At 38.0% G+C, this 21,369-nt stretch overlaps 1 long non-coding RNA gene across 1 annotated transcript in view; it reads right to left on the bottom strand.

Moving 5' to 3' along the window:
- Positions 1-520: 520 nt before the first annotated feature.
- LOC112444176 (uncharacterized) overlaps positions 521-21,369 on the bottom strand; it is a 73,619-nt gene continuing 52,770 nt past the window's right edge. Inside the window, exons 4-6 of the long non-coding RNA XR_003032412.2 lie at positions 13,037-13,082; positions 4,445-4,487; positions 521-805 (exon numbers count right to left, since the gene is read on the bottom strand). This is a non-coding gene — a long non-coding RNA (uncharacterized lncRNA). The remainder of the gene's footprint in view (positions 806-4,444; positions 4,488-13,036; positions 13,083-21,369) is intronic.

Here is a 21,369-nt window from a genome sequence, read left to right as displayed (position 1 = left end):
GACGGCGTAACCTTGAGATGGAAAGATCCTAGACCCCAAAAAGTGCTGGAGAACTTGTCTCCAAGGAAAATTGCCAAGCCATGCATTGGGCTCTAAAATGAAAGGAAAACAACATGTTGTTTGTTTAACCCTGAGATATTGCTGTTTGTTTGATACCAAGGTGTATTCTAGACCATCCTGTTTGAAAGCTTGCAATGCCAGCATCTTTTATTACAGCATCTAATAGCATGCTATGATAGAGCTAAATGTTCAGTGCTTATTAAATTAAATAGAAACAAAAACTCATATCATGAACTGATTTCAATGAATAAAAAGTAGACAGCCATTATGGATACTAGTGCACAAAACAACATAAATAATATAAGAAATAAACAGCAAGGAAGAAAATTATAATTATGTTTAATATCTCAAAATAATTATTCTTAACAGCTATGAATTGAATTATTCAATTATAACAAAGTGAATAGAAAACAATAATGAGTTAAGACATTTTCCAAAAATATTCTTTACAATTCTCCCAAATTGTTTTTATGTAAATCATTAAATAAATGGATGAAATGTATATAAGCTACATTCTTTGTAACAAATTTATTGCTTTTTTAGTTAATGCAATAAAAATATCCTGGCAGTTATTTATTAAGGGGGTAAAAATATTAATTAGTAAACAATGTTAGCAAACAACTCAGAGCAAGAGAAGTCAGGCTTGCTGGAGTTTGTGACATCCACAGCATCTGAGACTGGATTCATTAAACTGTTTCTTCAATGACTCTGGTTTGCAGGGTCGGGTTCTGGGGGCCCCATCCTGCTGCGTCAGTCAAGGAGAGTTATCTGAACATGACAAAACCTGACACAGGGACATGTTACAGGCCAGCAGACACCACAGTTCACAAATTATTAACGTGACTTTCAGAAAGAGAGCTTTCCTCACTCTGCTGGCCTCCACAGCTTCCAATTTTGTCTTGAGCCAAGTGTATCAGCTTTCTTCTTCAAGTCCTACTGCTGAGAATTCAAGGATCAGTTGTATGAAACCAAAACTAATGTATTCCTCGTCACTGTCATTTAACCTCTTGCCATTCACACCTTCTGAGTGGCCTCTTCTCATTCTAACCATACCCTGATGTCTGTATTATTAACATTCCTGTAATGAGATCATGGCTTTTTGTCAGTAGGGTCTCTTCTAGCTTCTTCAAGCTTTCCTACTCTGACACTAGTTTCCATCCTCACCTGCCTGCATACATCCCAGCTCTCCAATAATGTGCCTTGGCTCCTCAGTACTGTGGCCCCCTGGAGTTTGCAGCCTGGCTAGCCTGGGCTCCAAAATACTGGCTCTACCTCTGGTCAAATTTTCACTTCCTTTCCAAACATTAGGACCCTTCACAGGCACACATCTGCATCTCATTTGCTTTTTTTGGATGTAGTCAAAGCAAACCCATAGAATATGGAGCAATGAAGTTAGTCAAGAGCATGAAAACTGATGAGTCTATTCTTGGACTGCCCTTTTCAATTCCCCAAACTGCTTTACTGTGGCTTGCAGGGTCTCTGCTACTCTCCTAGACACTCTTCTGGGCCCAAATGCAGGAAATCACAGCCTCAAAGTCTTTGCTATATTTTCCTCCATATGCCCTCCAATCATACTCCCAAATCCTGTCCCATAAGGCAGTGGTCCCTGACCTTTTTGGCACCAGGGACCAGTTTTGTGGAAGACAATAAATCCATGAACCAGGGTGGAAGGGAGGAATGGTTTCAGGATGATTTAAGCACATTACATATATTGTGCCCTTTATTTCTATTATTATTTCATTGTGATATATAATGAAATAATTTTGCAACTGACAACAATGCAGAATCAGATCTTCAAGCATTAGATTATTATAAAGTGTACACAACATAGATCCCTCACACGTCCAGTTCACAGTAGGGTTCAAGCTTCTGTGAGAATCCAATCCTGCTGCTGATCTGACAGGAAGTGGAGCTCAGGCAGTGTTAATAATACAAACAATGGGGAGCTGCTGTAAACACAGATGAAGCTTCACCAGCCACTCACCTCCAGCTCTGAGACCCAGTTCCTAACAGGGGACTGACTGTGGACTCCTGCCCTAAGGGACTTATTGGGTTTATGTAAATATCATGAGACAAGTGACAAGTGCAGAAACTATCTCAAAGCTTGACTATTGATAATATTAATAGCACTGCTCTCTCTTCCAACTATTTGGTAGAAAGACTAAGAGTGATGTTTACCAATGGCGTAATAATTGCAATGTGCAGCATTATTTATTTTAAGAACTAGGGGAGATAATGAGTTCACTGTTTTCCAGAATTTCTGGAAAAAATAACTCCATGTATGTTAGGGCATCTCAAGTCTGGGCAATTAGCATGGGAATTACTGTAAATGATCATATTGCATTTTAAAAAATGATCTCAGATTTTTAAAATTGCACTTCCCAATTGTAAATAAAAGTTTCAAGCACATATCTCTTTTTTATATTTATAAATTATATCTGTATATTATTGCATGATTACATCATGAACATTATAAAACCTTTATAAATAGAAATTTTAAAAGATGAGATAAGAGAAAGAAGGAAAATAAAATAAGCTCTCACATTTTTTTTACTCCTAATAGAGTTTTAGATACTCCTTGAGGAAAAAGAATTTGACTTTGGTGATGACTATTCTAATAAAAGTATAGAGACAATGGCACCCCACTCCAGTACTCTTGCCTGGAAAATCCCATGGATGGAGGAGCCTGGTAGGCTGCAGTCCATGGGGTCGCTAGGAGTCGGACACGACTAAGCGACTTCACTTTGACTTTTCACTTTCATGCATTGGAGGAGGAAATGGCAACCCACTGCAGTGTTCTTGCCTGGAGAATCCCAGGGACAGGGGAGCCTGGTGGGCTGCCATCTATGGGGTCGCACAGAGTCGGACACAACTGAAGCGACTTAGCAGCAGCAGTAGCAGCAGCAAGCAGTAGGTGTTACCTTAAAAATGTCAGTGACATGATCAGCATAATCCAGCAAGGAGTAGGTATTGGTGGATAGGACTTTCAGATCCTATTCTTAAATTCCTGCTCAGAGTAAAGTTTTCTCTGCAGCTGGAATATACATTGTTTGTATCTCCCTTTATTGATATGTCAGAATGCATCTGCTATGGATGCCATGGACAGTCTCTAACCATTTCCTCATATAGAAATCTGTGAGATAGTCAACATTTCCCACTCATCTTTGTCCCTGGTTCTCTTGCCTAAATTCTTCCAATTTAGATTGCTTGCTTGGGAGAATCATGGGCCACATTATTTCTTCTTTCTTGTGGATTCATCTACTGGATCCCTCGACGGGAAGATGTGTATGTGCTGATAGGGAAAGAAGATCCAGGTGCCTTGGCATTTTTTGTTTCCATGTAATAGGCACCCACTGAAACCAGCTAAAGGGCATCGTGAGCTGTCCTTGACTCTCCAGAGCACAAATAGCATTTATCTCTGGGCAGCAGGCAGCGCCAATGTGGGTTTTTGTCAACCTGTCAATTTTTTTTTCTTAAACAGAAAGCAGAGTTCAGTAAATAAAGATAAATGATTGTGCTCCTTCTCTGCAGACCCTGGAGCTAAACTGAACAGGCCTCTTATGGTTTGGCCCTGCTTCATTGACTGTTCAGACAGCCCAGTAATACGACAGATGTACCCAGCCATTCCCTCTTCCCCGCTGTCCATTAGATTATGTTCATTTTGTCTGAAATGCCATTAGAAGTCTCAAGGTCAAAGAAGTCACAAGGAAGAAAAGAGGATGACTAATTTTTTTTTTTTTTTCTGCAGCCCTTCATTGCCCAAAGAGCCTCCAGACAGGTGGGCTCCTGCTTTGTAAGAGGCACAGAGAGGGGAGCTCCATGCAATTTACTTGAAATAAAATGCAGGTGTGCAATTAACCCAGACACACTTCTGGCAACCATCACAGCCCAGCACTGGAAGTTTTATTTTAATCAGGGAAGAATGTTATTTGGGATATTTTCCTAAATGACAAATGAATGATTTGCTTGCAACAACATGTTGAGGAAGAACTTAGGGAGCCATTGGGATTAGCATTTCTTTCTTTTCTTACATTTAAAATATATATATATACACTAGTGTTTTGGTCTCAAACAGTGTTCCCCTTGGGATTTCTTGAGGTTATCATGCAAACAGGGAATTTGTCCCTGCTTAGCAGCTGTGATTATGCATGTAATGGTCCTTGAATTTATATAGTGCATTACTCCTGAGCTCAGATCACTTAACACACATGGCTACATCATTAACACTTAGAATCATAGAATGTGAAAACTGGAGGAGACTATGAGGACCACCTGCTTCAGCTCCTCCATAGACAGAAAAATGTACAGGGCTGTTATATTGAGGCCCTTTACTTGCTTCATGCATGTGGGGCAGGTCATCTTTCTCAGTGATGACAAAGGATACATTTTCTTCATCTCTGAAAGCTTTCACAGCTTCTGGCATAAGCCTGGGGATAAGAGAAAAATAATAAGCCATGCCATTGTCTGATATGAAGTATGGAGTCAAATAGAAACTTAAAGATAGACCACCTAGTCTATCCAGAAATCCAAGCATTCTGCCCAAATGTCCAGAAAGGGGGTACACAAAAGAGAAATTATGTAAGAGGGCTCCAATTTCCATCACTATTTCAACCAAATTATCTTTCATTAATTGTTAAATATTTTGCAAGATTATATGACATGAAGTTATTGTTTTTGAAAAAAGTCCTCCATTGCTTAATTTAAAAAAAAAAAGACTTAGAGAAATCTTCCTGAAGCACCCTCAAGATATTATCATCTAACTTTCCCCCTTGAGCAAGTGTGAGAAAAACAGCAGAATTTAACTCCTGTTCCATTTCACCTTATAGAGTTTTGGTTGTGTGAGGCAAAGCGTGACCAAACAGTGCAGAATGATTATATGTGTGTTTCTGACACCTTTATGCCTATCTTATTCCATTCAATAAGTGTTTATTGAACCTCTTGTTATGGTTATCATTGTATTGAAAGGAAGGCTGGGTGTAGTACCAGAAAATAAACTCTTGATGAGCTTTGAATGATATTTGAGCAGAGGAAATCCATAACATGCATAAATAACTATACATTTAGGAACATAAGCATCACTATGCACAGTTCAGAACATAAGAGAATAACCACAAGATAAATTAGGTGAATATATGAAAAACCTGAAACTCATTGTACTTGGAAGCAATCTTACATACTATTTCTTTTAAAAAAAATTTAATTTATTTGAAGAATAATTGCTTTACAGAATTTTGCTGCTTTCTGTCAAACCTCAACAGGAATCAGCCATAGGTATACATATATCCCCTCCTTTTTGAAACTCCCTCCCCATTCCAACCCAGCTCCTGTTTGAGTTTCCTGAGCCATACAGAAAAATTCCTGTTGGCTATCCATTTTACATATGATAACATAAGTTTCCATGTTACTCTTTCCATACAGCTCACCCTCTTCTCCCCTCTCCCCATGTCCATAAGTCTATTCTCTATGTCTGTTTAATCTTAGGTACTATTTCTTTATTGGATGGGTAAGTAGAGGCCCAGAGAAAGAATGTGATACACTAAAGGTTGCCCAAGTCAAAAAACACTTAACTGCTACCAACACGTATGTTTCCCTTCCTCCAATTTAGTATCCTTCTGTACATCATGCTGCTTTATTTAAACTATGAAGAAGGAGACTTTGAGAAGAAATCAGGGTTAAACTAGGAAAGGAAAGAGGAGAGCCCCTTCAGGACAGGAGGAAGAACAAGGGGGCAGCTCAGTGGGCTGCAACCAGCTCAGCTGTGAGGGGAGTCAGATGGTTGTAGAAGACTCCACCAGGCAAACAGTCAAGTGTGGTCCCTTCACGAAGCACCGTGTAAGATGCTGTGCATGCATGCTTAGCTGCTCAGTCGTGTCTGACTCTTCGCGAACCCATGCACTCTAGCCAGCCAGGCTCCATTGTCTGTGGGATTCTCCAGGCAAGAATACTGGACTGGGTGACCATTCCCTTCTCCAGGGCATCTTTCCAATCCAGGGATCAAACCCCTGGGTTGCAGGCAGATTCTTTACCATCTGAGCCACCAGGGAAGCCCAAGACAACTGTGAGGGAAGCAATAAATAGGTAAGTAATGCGGTTTCTGCCTTCAAGAAACCCTTTCCAGAGTAAAGAGATAAGAAATACTACAAACATCAACAATTCAAAGATGAGCCCCATAACAGAACAATCAGAGTGCTTGGCAGACGGTGAGTATCTACATACTAATGACTGTCAAATTTCATCCAGACTCAGCTTCCCATATTAGTAAGTGGCAACACCGTAGACACACCATCTATCCAGTACCTCAAGCCAGAAAACTGGGAGTCATTCTTGACTCTTTCCTCTCAAGACTTCCTGCTGATGCCCTAGTCAAAAATGCCATTACCTCAAAAATGCCATTACCTCCTGAACTATAACACCAGTGTCTTGTCTCCTTAACTTCTCCCTTCAAAAACACGATATACGTTAGAACTTAAATGACTGTTCTTTAATTCACATCTAATTGTATCCTTCCTCTTATGGTTTCTCTTAGGATTAAGTACAAAACTACTTAAATGTTAAAAAAGTTTTCCCCATTTTCCTCCCACTCACCTCCCCAAACTCGTCTCCCACCTATTTTCCTTCCCTTTATACTCTCCAATCTTAACTCCCATCAGTAGCTGGTTCTGCTGGATTCCTTCATATTGCCATGTTTTGTTCCCTTTGCACAGGCTGTTTCCCTATTTGCATCCATCCCTACTGGACCTGTCTCACACTAAGTCACACAGGCACACATGGAGGCAATACAGACATGCTGGCTTCATCTAGCTAGCTCCTATTCATCTCCAGATTCCAGCTTAAATTTCACTTCCTCCAGAGTTTCCCAGACCCTAGGCTAAGTACAGACCCATTTTCCGTAGCATCCAATTTTTTCCATCATAATATGTAGCATATTTTATAGTAACTTTTTAAAATGACTGTCTTCCTCATAGGAGCACAAGCCCCTCACTCGTGCCCTGCTCTGCTCCTAGAATAAACCACACAGGCACATAGTGCTTAGTAAATACTGATTGAACAGTTACTAGATGATATCCAGAGCATTTAATCTCAGGTAAACAAATCTCTAAAGGTTTAAAGGAGGGCAACCTTTAAGCGAAAATTAAGTATATTGGAGGCAATTTAAAAGATTCTTATCCCAGGAGGCTGGTGCCATGGCTTGATAGACCATGGCTGAGATTGACATTTTACTGAGCATTAAATTCATACACAAATGTTAATGGGTCTGAAACAAAAAAGCAATTGCAATGGTAACAAATTAGGGGTTTGTTACACTAACTAACTTTTCTCTATTAACATAGAATTTACTTTGAAGAGCAGAAAGAGCCAAGTGAGCAGATTTCATAATTGCAGAACTTTATTTTCACTTTATTCTAACTTTCCCAGTGAAGGAGAACATAAAGAAAGCCTTTTGCAAATGGATAATTACACACCACACCTCAGAATTATGAGATACTGTGTAACCTTTTCTCCTCCTCTTCTAACATGACTGAGCACCAATGCCTAGCTATTCTTGCCCTTATTGGGGGAAAAAAGCACTTTGCGTCACTCTTCACATTTAATAGCATGATTTCATGTTTATTAACGTATACCTATAAAATGTATAATTTTTCAGAACCTGAAGGAGCCATCTGGATGAGCTAACCCAAACTGTGATTTTAAAAGGCTGAAACTAAGGTTTAGAAAAGTTAAAAGATTCCTTCCAACACAAAAATTCTGGAATAAGAAATTTAAATCAAATGACCAGTAATAACTGCCTTTATGGAGAAACAAAGCAGGCAATCATCCTTAGGTGTGGAAAGAGAATATGGAATGGAATCAGGTATCCAAAGGGATAAAAACTTGATTCAGAGATCTGCTTGCTTAGTTCGAGTCTAAGACAGTTTTTTGACACCATCCTCTGCACACACAGAAAGGAAACAAACTATGAAGTTAGGGGCATAGACAATGGAATCACACAGGCTTGTCTCCAAACCAAAATGAATCCCACTCACATCATGATCCCCAAAATATTATCTCCCAATTTCTGTTTATTCATATGCTTATTTTTCTGCTACACTTATTTCCGTTGAACTTATCATCTGATTTATTGTCTATTTATTTATTTAATATGTCTTTCCTCGTTCTACCAGAAGGCAAGTTCTATATAATCATGAAATTTATTTTGTTTATTGATAGTCCCCAGTACCTAAAATAGTGCCTGAAACATAATGGATACTTAATAAAAAATTGAATAAATAAAACACTGTTTGAATAAATAAAACACTGAATTAACTGAATGCTAATTTGACCTTGAAAAGAACATGGCTGCTTGATAGTAAATGCTGAAAACAGCCATGGGAATTGGTGCTCAAATTATTAGTCAAGATATCAGTGGTATAATTTGAGGTATATGGAGCAAGTTCTGAGCCCAAGAAGAATCTTAAATTGAATGTTTTGGAGTTTGAATTTCATTTATAAATATTAAAAGTCCAGGAAAAACATAAAATCTCACTCATGAAGTGAGTGAAAATGGAAGCAAAAAATGGTTATGTCTCCCTGCACCCTGTTTGGCCTAGCATTTCACATACCATAGTCAGGGGAAAAAAAGGTATCCAGTTATGATCAAAATAAAAGAAGTCTTTGAGATTTTCCATAAATGTGACTCTATAGCAAGATAAAAGAAAAAGAAAACCTGCTTTCCCTATGCTGATGTGTAAAGGTAAGTGCATATCTTTGTGAATATGATGATTATATGAGGTGAGTTCTGTTTCTTCACCATCACTCCAAGGTAAATGTGGTGATTACCGCTAATTTTTCATGTTGTTTTATCTTTAAAATACTTGTTTTGTTTTAATTTAGTAAGCTGTTCTGAAGTCTGACTCTCTTTGCAAGTGAACATTTCCTTTTCTTTTCTCTGAGTCATCCTACGACCAAGCATCGCTGATTGATGGAGTTCACCATCAGTTGCTCCTCTGAACTCCTCATCACTCTAGTCAGTACCACACAATTAGTAGTCCTAATACTAATAACTAATTATATACTTTTTATATCACTAAGTATTCTTTAAATAGATCTGGATTTAGAAGTTAAAGGAACTCCATTCACATCCAGGGTGTACTTCTTATTAGCTGGACAATCTCAGGCAGCTTAATCTCCCTACATTTAGAATTTCTCGTAATCACTGAGATAACGACGTCTGTCTTCATTCACAGTGCTCAGTGAGACGTAGAAGAGGTCATTCATGTGATGCCCATAGCACCGCACCTCATACATTATAAACATCTCAGCTGCCAGCTGCATCTGGATCTAAGTTAATCTCCCCTAAGATTATAGCCTCTGGAGTCTGAGTTCTCAACTTTGGCCATGTGGTAGAAACACTGAACAGATTTCACAAAGCACTGGTTTTCTGATCCCACCTCAGACTGATTTGATTCTTAGAAGAGAATCAAGTGTTAGGTAATTTCTAAAAGCTACCCAGGTGATTCTAACCTACAACTAAGGGTGAGAGTAATGAATGACAGTGCTGAAGTCAATCTGCCTAAATTCGGATCCCATGTTCTGTGACTTTGGACAAGTAAATTAGTACCTCTAGACTTTAGTCTCCAATACTTAAACTGGAATTATTAATGGTACCTTCCTCACAGGGTTGTCATGAGCATTCAAAAGAATAAGCCATGGAAAATCCTTAAAATATCACTGACTTCATGCTTAAAGCTCAAAAGATTAGAGCTAACACTATTAACCCCAGTCATGGATCACAGGCTTGTCATGGCGAAAGGGTTTCTGTAATTCAGTGCTAGGCAACCCAAGATGGACTAGTCATAGTAAAAAGTTCTGACAGAATGTGGCCCACTGGAGGAGGAAATGGCAACTCATTCCAGGATTCTCGCCTTGAAATCAAATGAACAGTATGAAAAGGCAAGAAAATATGATGCTGGAAGATGAACCCCCCCACCCAAGTTGAAAACTGTCCAATAAGCAACTGGGGAAGAGTGGAGGACAATTACTAATAGCTCCAGAAAGAATGAAACAACTGGGCTAAAGCAGAAATGACAGTCAGTTGTGCATATTTCTGGTGGTGAAAGTAACAGACAGGTATGATCTTGGAATATAAAATGAAGCAGGACAAAGGCTAACAGAACTTTGTCAAGAGAAACCACTGGTCATAGCGAATCCCCTTTTCTAACAGCCCAAAATGAGATCAATTACATTCTTTGCAGCCAAAGATGGAGAAGCTCTTTACAGTCAACAAAAACAAGACCTGGAGATGACAGTGACTCAGATGATGAGCTCCATATTGCAAACTTCAGGCTCACATTGAAAGAATAGGGAAAGCCATTAAGCCATTCAGATATGACATAAATCAAATCCCTTGTGATTATACAGTAGAGGTGATGAATAGATTCAAGAGATTAGATCGGGTAGAAGAACTATGGGTGGAGGCTCATAACACTGTATAGCGGCAATGACCAAAACTATCCCTAAGAAAAAGAAATGAAAGAAGGCAAAGTGGTTTTCTGAGGAAGCTATACAAATATTAATTAATAGCTGAAGAAAGGAGAGAAGTGAAAGACAAAGGAGAAAGGGAAAGATATACCCAACTGAATGCAGAGTTGGGTATATTCCAGAGGATAGCAAAGACAGATAAAAAGGCCTTCTAAAATCCACAATGCAAAGACATAGAGGAAATAATAGAATGAGAAAGACTAGAGATCTCTTCAAGAAAATTGAAGATACCAAGGAACATTCAATGCAAGGATGGGCAAGATAAAGGACAGAAAATGTAAGGACCTAGCAGAAACAGAAGAGATTAAGAAGAGGTGGCAAAAATACACAGAAGAACTAAAAAAGAAAAGAAAGTCTTAATGACCTGGATAACCATGATGATGTGGTCATTCACATAAAGCCAGACATCCTGGAATGTGAACTCACTTGGGCCTCAGAAAGCATTACGATGAACAAAGCTGGTGGAGATGAAATACCTTATGATTATTCAGTGGAAGTGACAAATAGATTCAAGGGATTCAATCTAATAGAGTGCCTGAAGAACTATGGATGGAGGTTTGTGACATTGTACAAGAGGCAGTGATCAAGAACATCCCCAAGAAAAATGAATGTAAAATAGTTGCCTGAGGAGGCCTTACTAATCGCTGAGAAAATAAAAGAAGCTAAAGGCAAAGGAGAAAAAGAAAGATATACCCATTTGAATTCAGAGTTCCAAAGAAAAGCAAGGAGAGATAAGAAAGCCTTCCTCAGTGATCAATGCAAAGAAATAAAGGAAAACAATAGAATGGGAAAGACTAGAGATCTCTTCAAGAAAATTAGAGATACCAAGGGAATATTTCATGCAAAGATGGGAACAATAATTGTTTGGACAGGACAGAAATTGTATGGACCTAACAGAAGCAGAAGCTATTAAGAAGAGGTGGCAAGAATACACAGAAGTACTATACAAAAAAAGATCTTCATGATCCAGATAACCACAATGGTGTCATCTCTCACTAGAGCCAGACATCGTGGAATGTAAAGTCAGGTGGGCCTTAGGAAACATCACTACAAACAAAGCCAGTGGAGGTGATGGAATTCCAGTTGAGCTATTTCAAATCCTAAAAGATGGTGCTGTGAAAGTGCTGCACTGAATATGCCAGCAAACTTGGGAAACTCAGCAGTGGCCACAGGACTGGAAAAGGTAAGTTTTCATTTCAATCCCAAAGAAAAGCAATGCCAAAGAATGTTCAAACTACCGTACAATTGCATGCATTTCATACGCTAATAAGTTTATGCTCATAATTCCTCAAGCTAGGCTTCAACAGTATGTGAACTGAGAAAAAAATCAATTGACACAAGAATTGGGCCAGAAATAATAGTGAAGTGAGAGTGAAAGTGTCATTCACTCATTCGTGTCCAGCTCTTTGCGACCCCATGGACTGTTCAGCAGTATCCTCTCCTCTGTCCATGTAATTCTCCAGGCAAGAATATTGCAGTGGGTAGCCATTCCCTTCTCCAGAGGATCTTTCTGACCCAGGGATGGAACCCAGATCTCCTGCAATGCAGGTGGATTCTTTACCAGCTGAGCCAGCAGGGAGCCCCCATGAAGAAGTTTGAGTGCCAAATAATTGATATTTTTGAATTGTGGTGCTGGAGAAGACTCTTCAGAGTTTCTTGGACAGCAAGGAATTTAAATCAGTCAATCCTAAAAGAAATCAGTCCTGAATATTCATTGGAAGGACTGATGCTGAAGCTAAAGCTCCAGTAATTTGGCTACATGATGTGAAGTGCCAGTTCATTGGGAAAGACCCTGATCCTGGGAAAGGTTGAAGGCCAAAGGAGAAGGAGGTGGCAGAGGATGAAATGTTTAGATAATATCACCAACTCAATGGACATGAATTTAAGCAGACTCAGGGAGATAGTGGAGGACAGAGGAGCCTGGCATGCTGCATTCCATGGGGTTGCAAAGAGTTGGCACCCCACTCCAGTACTCTTGCCTGGAAAATCCCATGGACAGAGGAGCCTGGTGGGCTGCAGTCCATGGGGTCGCTAAGAGTCGGACACAACTGAGCAACTTCACTTTCACTTTTCCCTTTCATGCATTGGAGAAGGAAATGGCAACCCACTCCAGTGTTCTTGCCTGGAGAATCCCAGGGACGGGGGAGCCTGGTGGGCTGCCGTCTATGGGGTCGCACAGAGTCGGACATGACTGAATCGACTTAGCAGCAGCGGCAGTATGTGACTTAGCAACTGAACAACAGTGAGTACAATACTGTTAATAAAAATCATCTCTGTTTCATTCTACTCAAGGACTGGCACTGTGACTTGTGTTCATTTCTCACCACAGAGATCCTGTAACCAATGACTGCTCCAGTCATGAGTGTAGACCAGTTAGGACATTCTTTTGACTGTTACAATGCATGACCCTACAGGATAACATCTTAATGTAAACCATGAAGACCCCACATCCACTCACAGTTCAGAGATGATCAACTGGGAACTGTTTATGGCGAGACATTCACCTGGGAAATATATGAAAACAAGAATATCACAAACGAAAATGAAATACCTTACATCATCACAGTTTTCTCCTTGGCTGGCCTTAGTGGGAAGCCAATGGGAGGGAAAGCGATGACTGTGTTTAAGCATATTTAAATTATGGAAACACGCAATTTGAAAGAATCTCAGTCTTCAATATGTGAGTGATATCAACCTTGAGGTGAGGAATCCCTCGAAACTTCTCTGTATCCTTTGACGTGAATATTGAGAGTTTATTACATAAGTAGAACATTCACAAGGTGGTGTTAAAAACCACGTGGGGCTCTAAGTTGCAATCTTCAGAGGAATGCTTATCAAGAGGGACACACAGTATAATGGCTAAATGATATTTTCTCCATTATATTGGCAGAAAATTAAGAAAGGAACAATTGCCTCATATAATTTGTTTTCCATTGACAGTTTCAAAAAGAAAAATACCAAATAATTATATTCTTGTTACTCTCCAGAATTTTCATTTGATATTCAGTGGAAGACTAATATGAAGACCTGGAAAATAATTTCTCTTAACCTATTTGGTATAATTTACTTTTATTACCCAAGCTCTTTACTGAAAATTCAATAGACTGTATATAGCTTACCATTTAATCTATGAACTTTGCATTCTTTTAATTTTGACACTGACTACATAATACAAGGAATGAGGTTTTTTAAAAAATGAATTTGTAGTAACAGTAACTAATCTGACATATGGTGAATTGTTCTATTTTCTGACATCTTTTAGTGAAAAAACATGATGCTTGCTACATTATAGTAATGATGATTACTTCCAACATATTTAATAAAGTGCTTTAGATTTGACTATTTATATTAAATTAACCAGATGGTGATAGCACATAATTTTGCCCAGAAATGTACATTAATTATTAACAATAAATGTAGGGCAAAACAACAGACTTTAGTAATATAACTGCACATCTGCAAAAGAGGTTGTTGGCGATTTGAAAATGCTAATTCTGTGATTAATCTTCCATTTGGCTACTGAGCAGCAGAAGTCACACAAATAAGAATGCTAAGATGAATGATGGAGCATGCACACTTCAAAATAGATTCTGATCTCAGACAGAAGAAAGAGGCTTTGTGGGCCATAGAAACTCCCCACCAAAAAAAAAAAAAGTGTAACTTTATCACAGAACCATATTGAGAAAGATGTGTTCTCTTGTCTTTATTTGAGGCATTATGTCCTTGGGATAACATAGGAAATTTTTTATTTCTTCTTTCCAAATATTTCAAATCCACCATCCTGAAACCTTCATGAATTGCCATTTTCATATAGCTTGAAATCTCCTTTCCACAACACAAGGAAGATTATCCTCTTTTGTTACAAAACTGTAGTGTATTCACACCTGGAATACAGCATGAAATTCTGGCATTTCACCTCAAAGGAGGGAAAACATCAATGGAAAAGGTTCAAATAATCTAATAGACTGATTAAGGACCTTATACAATAGCATAGACTGGGATACTGGACTGATTAGGGACCCTTCAATCCACAAAAAAAAGACAGAAGGGTAACACAACTAAAGTCTTTAGTGCTACAAACAATAAGTAATTCAACTCCACATTTCATAAGTGGATCCAATTGTGAATAACAGATAATCAAGAAAAGACCATGTTGTTAGCATTTTGTGATGACATAAAATATTTTATACTTTACAAAATTAGATTGTGGGGGGATGAATATAAGGAAGTCCATTTTATAGAACTTTCTGACGTTTACCACCAAAGAAGGAATGTATATTGAAAGTATCATTTTAGAAAGTTTTCATCTTAACTTCCAGAGAATGCTTCCATAATGAGTAATGAGCTGTTTTAGGAAAATAATTAGCTAAAGATGATAACTACAGGATGCTCGGGGCTGGTGCACTGGGATGACGCAGACGGATGGTATGGGGAGGGAGGTGGGAGGGGGGTTCAGGATGGGGAACACATGTACACCTGTGGCAGATTCATGTTGATGTATGGCAAAACCAATACAATATTGTAAGTAATAAGCCTCCAATTAAAATAAATAAATTTGTATTTAAAAAAAAACAACATATTGGAGTCTATCAGTCAGAAAGACTATTCAACAGAGTCCTTGTATTTCCTGCTCATGAACTTTAAAAATGATCAGTATAAACAAAATTGATAAAACTTTAAACTGACCAATAAGGAGAGAAGACTGAAGTTGCTGAAGTCAGTAATAAAATAGCAGATACTACCACCTTTAAAAAATGTTTGTTGTTGTTTTTCAACAACATGTGAAGTCATGACCAACTCTTTGCAACCCCATGGACTGCAGCATGCCAGGCTTCTCTGTCTTTCAGTATATCCCAGAGTCTGCTCAAATTCATGTCCTTTGAATAGATGGTGATATCTACCCATTTTATCTTTTGCTGCCCCTTTCCCCTTTGACCTTCAATCTTTCCCAGCATCAGGATCTGTTCCAATGAGTTGGCTCTTCACATCTGGTGGCCAAAGTATTGGGGCTTCAACTTCAGCATCAGGCTTTCCAATGAATAGTCAGTACTGATTTCCTTTAGGGTTGAATGGTTAGATATTCTTGCTGTACAAGGGACTCTCCAGAGTATTCTCCAGCATCACAATTCAAAAACATCTATTCCTCAGCCCTCAGCCATCTTTATGGACCAATTCTCACATATGTACATGACTACTGGAAAAAGCATAGCTTTACCATATGGATCTCTGTTGGAAAAATGATGTTTCTGCTTCTTAGTATGCTGTCTAGATTTGTCATAGCTTTCCTTCTAAGGAGGAAGCATCTCTTAATTTCATGGCCTCAGTCACCATCTGAAGTGATTTTGGAGACCAAATAATAATAATAATCTGTCACTGCTTCCATTTTTTCCCCCTCTTATTTGTCATGAAGTGATGGGACCAGATGTCATAATTACTGTTTTTTTGAATATTGAGTTTTAAGCCAGCTTTTTCACTGTCTTATTTCACCCTCATCAAGAGGTCCTTTAGTTCCTCTTCACTTTTTGCCCTTAGTGTGGTTCAGTTCAGTTGCTCAGGGGTGTCCAACTCTTTGCTACCCCATAAACCGCAGCATGCCAGACCTCCCTGTCCATCACCAACTCCTGGAGTTCACCCAAACCCATGTCCATTGAGTCAGTAATGCCATCCAACCATCTCATTCTCTGTCGTCCCTTTCTCCTCCTGCCCTTAATCTTTCTCAGCATCAGGGTCTTTTCAAATGAGTTAGCTCTTTGCATCAGGTGGCCAAAGTATTAGAGTTTCAGCTTCAACATCAGTCCTTCCAATGAATATTCAGGACTGATTTCCTTTAGGATGGACTGTTTGGATCTCCTTACAGTCCAAGGGACTCTCAAGAGTCTTCTCCAACATCACAGTTCAAAAGCATCAATTCTTCTGTGCTCAGATTTCTCTATAGTCCAACTCTCACATCCATACATGACCACTGGAAAAATAGCCTTGAGTAGATGGACATTTGTTGAAAAAGTAATATCTCTGTTTTTCAATTTGCTGTCTTGCTGTCTAGGTTGGTTGTAACTTTCCTTTCAAGGAGTAAGTGTCTTTTAATTTCATGGCTGCAATCACCATCCGCAGTGATTTTGGAGCCCAAAAAAATAAAGTCTGACACTGTTTCCACTGTTTCCACATATATTTGCCATGAAGTGACAGGACCAGATGCCATGATCTTAGTTTTCTGAATGTTGAGCTTTAAGCCAACTTTTTCACTCTCTTCTTTCACCTTCATCAAAAGGCTCTTTAATTCTCCACTTTCTGCCATAAGGGTGGTGTCATCTGTGTAGTGTGGTATTATATGCATATCTGAGGCATTGATATTTCTCCCAGCAATCTTAATTCCAGCTGGTGACTCATCCAGCCCAGCATTTTGCAGATAAGTTAAATAAGCAGGGTGACAATATACAGCTTTTCCATCCTCCTTTCCCAATTGGGAACCAGTCAGTTGTTCCATGTCCACTTTTAACTGTTGCTTTTTGACCTGCATACAGATTTCTCAGGAGGCAGGCAAGGTGGTCTGATATTCCCATCTCTTTAAGAATTTTCCATAATTTTTGTGATCTACACAATAAGAAGCTTTAGCATAGTCAGTGAAACAGAAATAGATGTTTTTCTGGAATTCCCTTGCTTTCTCCCTGAATCAATGAATGCTAGCAATTTGATCTCTGCCTCTTTGAAACCCAGGTTGTACATCTCTGAGTTCTCAGTTCACATTCTGCTGGGGACTAGCTTGAAGAATTTTTTTTAACATAACCTTACTAGCATGTGAAACGAGCACAATTGTATGTATTTCAAACATTGTTTGGCCTTACTCTTCTTGGAAACTGGAATGAAAGCTGACCTTTTCCAGTCCTGTGACTGTCGAGTTTTTCAAAGTTGCTAACATGTTGAGTCCAAAACTTTAACAGCATCATCTTTTAGAATTTTAAATAGCTCAGCTGAAATCCCATCACCTTCACTAGCTTTCTTCATCGCAATGCTTTCTACAGCTCACTTGAGTTCACACTTCAAATTGTCTGGCTGTAGGTGAATGACCACATCACCATAGTTATCCAGGTCATTGAGACCTTTTCTGTATAGTTCTTCTGTGTATTTTTGCCACCTCTTCTTAATCTCTTCTGCTTCTGTTAGGTCCTTACCATTTCCGTCCTTTGCTGTGCCCATCCTTTCACATAATGTTCCCTTGATATCTCCAATTTTCTTGAAGAGATCTCTAGTCTTTCTCAGTCTATTGTTTTCCTCTATGTCCTTGAACTGTTTTTGTAAAAAGGTCTTATTTCTCCTTGTTATTCTCAAGAACTCTTCATTCAGTTGGGTGTATCTTTCCCTTTCTCTCTTGCCTTTTGCTTCTCTTCTTTCCTCACCTGCTTGTACAGTCTCCTCAGACAACCATTTGCCTTCTTGCATTTCTTCTTCTTGAGGATATTTTCAGTCACTGCTTCTTGTAAATTATGAACCTCCATCCTTAGTCTTTAGATGCTCTGTCTACCAGATCTAATCACTTGAATCTATTCATCAACTACACTGTGTAATCATAAGGAATTTGATTTAGGTCATATGTGAATGACATATTGCTTTTCCCTACCTTCTTTAAGTGAAGCCTGAATTTTGGAATAAGAACCTCATGATTTGAGCCACTGTCAATCCATCTGGTGATGTCCATGTGTAGAATTGTCTCTTGTATTGTTGGAAAGGGTGCTTGCTATGACCAGTGTTTTCTATTGACAAAAGTCTGTTAGCCTTTTCCCTGCTTCATTTCATACTCCAAGGCCACATTTGCCTGTTCTTCAGGTGTTTCTTGTCTTACTTTTGTATTCCAAACCCCTATGATGAAAAGGACATCTTTTGTGGTGTTAGTTCTATGAGGTCTTGTAGGTCTTCATAGAATTAGTCAGCTTCAGCATCTTTAACATTAGTTGTTGGGGCATAGACTTGAATTAATGTGTTTTTCCATGATTTGCCTTGGTAGCGAAATGAGATCATTCCGTCATTTTTGAGATTACCTCCAAGTACTGCATTTTGGATGCTTTTGTTAACTATGAGGGCTCCTCCATTTCTTCTAAAGGATTCTTGTTCACAGTAGTAGTTATGGTCATCTGAATTTCATTCACCCATTTATGTCCATTTAAGTTCACTGATTCCTAAGATTTCGATATTCACTTTTGCCATCTCATGCTCGACTGAATCCAGTTTACCTTGATCCATGGACCTATGCATGGACCTATTCAAGGTTCCTATGCAATACTGTTCTTTACAGCATCAGACTTTATTTTCACCACCAAACACATCCACAACCGACCATCATTTCTGCTTTGGCCAAACCACTTCATTCTTTCTGGAACTCTTAGTTATTGCCCTCCACTCCTCCCTAGTAGCATATTGGACACCTTCCAACCTGGCAGGTTCATCTTCCAGTGTCATATCTTATTGCTTTTCATACTGTTCATGGAGTTCTCATGGCAAGAATACTGGAGTCTTTTGCCATTTCCTCCTTCAGTGAACCATATTTTGTCAGAACTCTTCACTATGACCTGTGTGTCTTGGGTGGCCCTGAAAGGCATGGCTCATAGCTTCACTGAGTTAGACAAGGCCTTTAGCCAAAACAAGGCTGTGATTCATTAAGTAGACAGAATTATTTCATTATTAAAAATGTGTTATGGAATAATATGTTGAATTTTATTTAAAAAATCTTTTTATGAAGATAAATGATCAAATTCATAGAAAGAAGCAAACTATTAAAATTGATTTAAGAAAAAAATCTGAATAGACTTATAGTAAATAAAGAGATCGAATCAGTAATCAAACAACTTCCCACAAAGTAAGTTAAGTCCAAGCCTAGATGGTGTCACTGGTGAATTCTACCAAATCCTTGGAGAGTTCCATGGACTGTGTAGTCCATGGGGTTGCAAAAAGTCAGACATGATTGAACAACTTTCACTTCACTTCACTTAAAGAATTAACAGCAGCCCATTCCAACTCTTGCAAAAACATGAGGAGGGAAAACATACCAATGCTTTCTATGAAGCTAGTATTACTTACTACCTAATCCAAACAAAGACATCAGAAAGAAAGAAAACTACAAAGTAATATTCATTATAAATATAGATGTAAAGATCTTCAACAAAATGCTAACAAACCAAATCCAGTAACCTACAGAAAGCCTCCTACACAATGAACAAGTGAAATTTTCCCCAAGAGTGTAAGATTAGTTTATCATATGAAAATCAATCAGTTTAATACAACCATGTTAAAGACAAGACAATCCATGATAATCTCAATCACTGCTAAAAAAGAATTTAATAAAAATCCAATACCCTTTTGTGGTAAAAACTCTCAATAAAATAACAATAAAAGGGTTCTTTCTCAATCTGATCAAGTATGAGTACAAAAACTCACAATTACATCATAGTAATTATGGAACCATGACAGCTTATCCCTTAAGTTCAGGAACAAAATAAGGATGTCCACTCTCATCACTCTGTTCAATGTTGTATTGGAGCTACTGGCCAGAGGAATTAGACAAGAAAAAAAAAGGGGGGAGGGAGCATCCAGTTTAGAAAGAAAGAGGCAAAACTATCTTTATTTGGAGATGACATAATCTTGTATACACAAAATCTTCAGGAACCCAAAGTGGGTGGAGGGGGTGCCTTTTAGATTAATTAAACATTTTTTAAACAAGTTTTCCAGACACAAGACAAACATACAAAAATCCATTGGACTTCTGTACATTAGCAATGACTAAACCAAAAAATAAATTAAGAAAAAAATTCCTTTTACAATAGCATTAAAAACATTAAAATATTTAGTAATATGTATCAAAAGAAATGTAAGACTTTTACACTGAAAACTGCAAAGCCATGTTGAAATAAATTTTAAGTAAATGAAGAGACATCCTGTGTTCATGGACTGAAATATTTAATCATTTTATATTGATAAGATGAAAATACTCCCCAAATTGACCTACAATTTCAAGGCAATCCTCATCAAAATCCCAGCTGACTTCTTTGCAGAAATTAACAAGATAGCCCTTAAAGTAGCATGGAAGTTCAAGGACCCAAAATTTCTCAAACGATTTTGATAAAGAAGAAAAAATGAAGGACTCACACTTTGGTATTTCAAAATTTACTGCAAAGTTAAGGTAATTAGAGTTTTTACTGGCATGAAGGTACACATAGAGATCAACAGAAAGGAATCAAACTCTTACATTTATGGTAAGAAATAATATCTTACATTTAACACCAATGATTTTCAAGATAATACAATTGGGAAAGAGTAGTGCTTTTAGTAATTACAAAATGAACTTGGACCTACTACCTCACAGCATACATAAAAATTAACTCAAAATATATTGTAAATCTAAATGTAAGAGCTAAAACTATAAAATTCCTAAAAGAAAATATAAGAGTAAATCCTTATGACCTTGGAGTATAATACCTTCTTAAATATGACATTAAAAGCATAAGCAACCTATAGATAAGCTGGACTTCACCAAAATGAAAAAGTGTTGTGCCTCAAGAGAAACCATTAATAAAGTGAAAAGACAGTACAAAGAATCTAAGAAGATACTTACTAATTCTATACCTGATAATGATCTAAATCCAAAATGTGTAAAGAGTGTTTAAAATTATTTATACAATAAAAAGATAAATAACCCAACTAAAAATCTAGCAATACAATTGAAGACATTTTTCCAAAGTACATATGCAAATTGAAACAAGTGCATGAAAAGATGCTAAATATCTTTAATCATTAAAAAAATAT

The sequence above is a fragment of the Bos taurus genome, chromosome 24 (assembly GCF_002263795.3).
Source record: "Bos taurus isolate L1 Dominette 01449 registration number 42190680 breed Hereford chromosome 24, ARS-UCD2.0, whole genome shotgun sequence".
Lineage (NCBI taxonomy): Eukaryota > Metazoa > Chordata > Mammalia > Artiodactyla > Bovidae > Bos > Bos taurus.
Note: the sequence above shows the minus strand (reverse complement) of the source record. Positions and strands in the feature narration are given on the sequence as shown.